Raw genomic sequence first — 6,000 nt, forward strand, 5'->3', positions numbered from 1 at the left:
GAATTCAAGTGAGATTCTGACATTAAAAAAGAACAATTAATTTTGGTTGCTCAATTTTTATTGAATAACAATATAGTAACTATAAATGGACTGTAGCACCTCCTAAATTTGGATATTAGATCATTTTTGCGACTTTCTTTGTAGAATCTGAAATGGAAAATTGAACCATTAAAGAGATTCTAAGAAGTTAATAAAAATTGAAAAAGAGAAGAAAAACTAAAACAATATTAAATTAAAGATTTCTCATGTTGTTTGATTTGTGCAATTTTAGTTTTCTTTTCGTTGCATTTTTTTGTTGGACCTCGTTTTCTTCAGCTGCTCCGGCTGGAATACCCATGGTTGTTGTGGAGGAGAATACCCATGGTTGTTGTGGAGGAGAAGCTTTGGTCTCGGCTGGAGTAGAGGAGCAAAATCACGGCTGGAATGGAGTAGAAGAGTCTCAGCTGGAGTGGAGGAGCAAAGTCACTGCTGGAATGGAGGAGAAAGTCTCGCCTGGAATGGAGGAGCAGAGATAGTATTTTTGAATTTTTTTTTTAAAAAATTGTATTTTAAAATATATTTTTTCATTACGTAAATTTGAAAAGATTTTTATTAGTTACCGTATAAACAAAAAAAATCTATTTTAAATAATACTTAAGGGCATATTTGTCATTGTTTTCTGTTTTTTGTTTTCAAAATTGTGTTTTAAAAAATGAAAACAGAAAACAGTTTTTGTAGTTTTAAAAAAACAACAAGTGTTTGATTAATGTCTTTTAAAAATAATTTTTTAGTTTTATTTTATTTTTTAAAAAAATCTTAAATAAAAAATTAATAAATATATTTACAAAGAGAAAAATCATTTAAAAGTTTGTAATAAATAATGAGATAAAGTAATGTAAAAGAAAAAATGATGAAAAATAAGGAGAGAGAAAGTAAGGAGAAAATTGTTTAGGAAAAGAAAATTGAGAAGAGAGAAATTTATGCAAGAAAAAAATGAGAAATTTTTTTTTGAGGTATAAAAAATGAGAATAGAGAAAATGATGAAATAAGAAGTGATGAGAGAAAATAATGAGATAATAAGTGATGAGAGAGAAAATACGAATATCAAAATTGATGAGAGGGAAAGTGATGTTATAGAAAATGAGATAGATTAATGAAAGTGAAAGTCATTGGTATAATAATTAAAAATATTATATAAGTAAAAAATTGACAAAAAAAATTTGAGAACAATTTAAAATAATTTTTTGTTATTCTCAAAATTTTATGTTTTTTTTGTAATATTATTTTTAAAAATTATTTTCTGAAAACAATACTAAATACCCTTATTTATTTTTCAAAAAATAATTTTTAAGTTTAAAAACAAAAAACAATTTTTTTTTTTTTTTTTGCAAGAGCTAGTCAACCTCTAAATTATTCTCGCCCGTACTCTCACTTACTTAATAACTTAATCATTAAAAAATAAATTTTAAAATAAAAAAAAAAAAATAATAATAATAATAACTTTATAAAATAATAATAATAAAATAACCTCACCCGTACTCTACGTTCCCTCTCCCACATTATTTTTTTTATAGCCAAAATAACAACAAAAGAAGTCCAATATCAGTAGACTTGAATATTAAGAAAAGTCACTTCAAATCGTTTCTAAATTAGCAAACACTAACTAAATTCTGCATGAGATATGCTAGATTATTAAGAAAAGTCACCAACATCAGTAGCCTTGATTTAGAAGAAACGTTTCTAAGAGTTGAAGAAAATTGTCGAACTCAGCAGATTCATCTTTAACGTTCTCAAAGTCAATGTTACATTTTTCTTTCTCTGTTGATTCTCCATTTTCACTGCTTGGCTCATCTGAAGCAGCAGTCTTGCTTACTTCTGAAACATCTACGATCAACTCCGAGATTCACTTGTTGGTGGTGGTGGTGTGAACAATTCAAGAAGTCTCGGAAATTCGAGATTCTGGCGAGGTAGTCTTTGACTCTTTCAGTGGTCCTCGACCCAAATGAGAGGCAGAGATGAACTCCTCTCATCGATGGCTCACTATTCACGTCGTTCCCTTCATCCCAGTTGGTCTAAAACGTGGCCGACGGTGCTTGGAAACTCAGCCCGTTTCTGATGCCTTCCACGCGCGGCTAAGAGCGCGAATTAAGCTACCAAACTCCAAGGTTCTGCTCACGGTGGCGAGGGTAGCTGACTTCTGTAGTGCGTGTCCTCCAGTGAGATCTCGACGGAGATCCGCCATGGTCGCCTACCGAGAAGAAGAAAAACGAGAGGGAAAGAGTACGAGTGAGTGAAGGAGAGATAGTGTTTTTGTTTAATTTTAGTTTTAATTTTATAAAATTATTATTGTTATTTTAATTTTAAAAATATTTTTTTAATGATTTAGTTATTAATTAATTGGGTATAATGGAGGGCAATTTATGTATTTCAAAAATTTTATTGACTAAATTGAAAAGGAGGATACCAATTTTTACCTATTTTCAAATTAAAGGGTAAGTATTACAAAACTTTTATTTTGCCAAAACATGGGGTACCTAACGGGTAGATTCTCTTTTTTTAGAATAATGGTGTCTGAACTAGAGAGCATCGAATCTATTAAAACAAGCCGAAATTACAGCTAAAACCAAAGTCCAAGTGCTGGACAATGCACATTGGCAAAGTTCAAAACTACAATAATTAAAGTAAAAACACTAAAGTAACATAAAGAAAAGTGAAAACCGAATGAAAGAGATAACATAAGCTAACTACTAGCGCCTGCAAGGTCACAAGCGAAGGTGCTTCTTGCTCAATGTAAAAGGAACCTTCTGCATAGTCATTGAACAAACTCCTCTCAATGGAATCTGGAAGGATGTCCATTTAAATCTTATGTCGTCTGACCCATTTTGCTATATTATGAGCTACAAAATTGCAAGCTCTAGGGGTCTTTTGTACCTCCCAAAGATAAAGCTTGCTAGTTGCTTCTTTAAACCAATGGAATGGTTCTTACTCACAAATTACACCCAAACCAAATGGATGACGAACAAGGACACTCCCAAAGCAGGTGCATGGATGTTTTCCTTTCCTCTTCACACATAGGACACGTTACAGTCTGTACTTGTAGGTAACTCTTGAGTTTGGCTCTAGTAAGCAAAGCATCACATAGAATTTGCCACCATAACATCTTGTATCGATTATAGATCTAAGAGCCCCAAATCCATTTCTAGTGCTTGCTCCCTTCACCTTCTTTCCACCTTCCTCTTAGTATACGTCTCGTCGACTTCACTGAGAATTCTTGTAACGCTCTACTACTCAGGGGTTATTACACTATATATTTTAAATAGTGCTAAACGATTCATTTGGTCATAATCGTGTAACTAAACGATTAACAGTTTATGATTAAAATTTTGGTCAAAGGTACCATCGTTTCATTAAAACATTTACTTTATACATGGGATCCCAAACTACATTCGAAAAGGGTAATTACAATTAAAAAGTTACAACCTACCGACCTAAGTGGAAAAATAGGGTTTGATCCTAGTTCTTCTTTAACCCCTTGGCCGTGGTGGTTGAGCAGCCGCATATGTACACATTGTCACCTAAGCTATCCAACTCAAGGATGGTCCAACTTTCTTTTTCCCTTACCTGCACCATATAGCACCCGTGAGCCAAGGCTTAACAAGAAAACTTAAACATGCTCATAAGCAGTTAATAACATGTTACCAAATCATAATAAGCATGCCTAGCAGTAGTAACCCTTTTCATGCATGCATATCATTCATATAAATTACTACAATGTCATATGGGGCCAATTGCCCAAGATAAATGATCAATGAATCATACCGGGGTCCAACGCCCAAAATACATGATTATAGAACATACTGGGGTCTAGCACCCTAGGATATGAGACTAATGAGTCACCCCGGGGCTCTTTGCCCTATCCTCTATATAACCAACCTTGGGACTGGCCCAGTGTACCTGGTGCTCTAGTTTTCTCACGACAAATAGGTCAGTCAAGCGTATGATGCGCTCCTGGTTAAGCATAACCATACCGACTTGCACTTAGCGCGCTATTGCTGCCCTTGACTAATAAGTCAATGCTTCATGACCAGCGCTCAGCGCTATTGCTGTCCTTGGCATATAAGTCAATGCTTTACGACTAGCGCTCAGCGTTATTGTCGTCCTTGATTGATAAGTTAATGTTTTACGACCAGCTCAACGCTATTGTCGTCCTTGATTGATAATTCAAGTCTTTCTCAACAAGATAATGCAAACAGGCATATATCATATGTCAAATATCAAAATGTAAAGCATTCAACATGCTTAATCAACAATCACAAGCATAATTGTAATCATGCACATTCTCAAGCGTCCATGCCCTATTCATATTTTTGTTCAATAATTCGGCCAAAGCCATAATCACATGTACCACATATTGGGTGTTGTTTTCTTACCTTTGGTCCAAGCATCAGTTAAATATGAACGACCCTCGAGCACGATCCTGTCCCGAGCCCTAGCGGTAACCTAGTCACAACCATAAAATAATAATCTCATAAGATTCAATCCTTAAAAACAAACTCCGGGACCACTCCCGTGCTCTCGGGACTTCCAATCCTACCCAACGGGGTGGTGGAACCATCCCCTGAGCCCCCAAAGTCCTCCCATGCCCTAAAAACGGGCTTTGCTGAAACTGGACTAGTGCAGAGGCGCTGAAGATAGCGTAGGGGCGCCATCCAAGTTAGAGAGCCACCCCTGATTTCCCCTGCCTAGCGCTGGGGCACCAAAAAACAGCGCTGGGGCGCTATCCCTACATCCAGAATTTCTCTGGTTTTCCCCCGAGTTCAAGTCATCAAAACCTCAACTAAACACAATCCAAACTCACAATTTAACCTCAAAACCTCATCAATACACCAACATCATCAAAACCCAAGTTAACACTTGATCAAAAACCCATCAATACACAAAAATCCATACTTGAGCTTTGAAATTCAAGAACACTTTTAAACTCAAAACAACTCTGAATCAAAACAGGGTTTATGGCTTCCCTCAATGGTGAAGTTCAGGCTTTAAGTTGTCTTTAACTAAAACCCAGCTCCAAGCCTCCAAATTCCAGCCAACTCTCCTCAAAAATCCAAAATCCCCCAAGGTATTGTTATATTATTTCATATAATATAATGTTAGATTAAATAATGTGACAAAATGTGATTTATCACACCTTGTAACATATTATTGAGAGTCACAAAAATTAGACACATGTGTGTGCCCAAATGTGACATATTTTGGAGTTACAAAATCAGTTACAAATTTGTAACTCCCAAATATTACCCAATAATGTGTATATTATATGTTACACATTTTAGATTGGATTTCACAAAGCCATGATGAAATATGTCTGTTGGAGATATGTTTTTAACTCCCAATAGGTGTTTGGAGGTTACAAAATCATGTGGGAAAAGATTTGAGACATTTTGGAACGTTTTGGAAAAATGATTTTTTTGTGCTAAAAATGGCCTGTGGCTGCGGCCACTGTCTGCGGCCACTAACTTTCAGTGGCCATGGCCTGGGGGATAGAAGCCAGTGGTCGCGGCCAATGAGGCTGACACCCTATATGGTTTTTCAGTTTTTTTTCAAATTGAACAGTTCTAACATCCCAAATAACTCCCAAATCTCCATTTTAATTCCATAAACTTCCAATTAAACATAGGTAACAGCCATGGGGGTTGGTGGAATTTGAAATTCAAAGGGGTATCTCAAACTCTATAAATAGGAGCCTAATGCTCACTTGTAAGACACACTATTTTCCATTCACAAAGCACTTAGCTAGAAAATACACCATAGAGGCTTGATAATTCCAGAGAGCTATTTTCGTGAGAGATCCCTTAGTGCTTAGAGAATAGGGGGAAATAAGCTTTTGGACAAAGGTTTTGAACCTTGTTCAAGTTGGTGATCCCCACTACTCTACACTTTGGTTGTGTGAGAGTTTATCCCTTTTTTATTGGTTTTATTTTCATTCTTTTGATCTTGTTGATCTTATTTACTTGTATT

Source organism: Humulus lupulus, chromosome 1, assembly GCF_963169125.1.
Source record: "Humulus lupulus chromosome 1, drHumLupu1.1, whole genome shotgun sequence".
NCBI classification, from domain to species: Eukaryota; Viridiplantae; Streptophyta; class Magnoliopsida; order Rosales; family Cannabaceae; genus Humulus; species Humulus lupulus.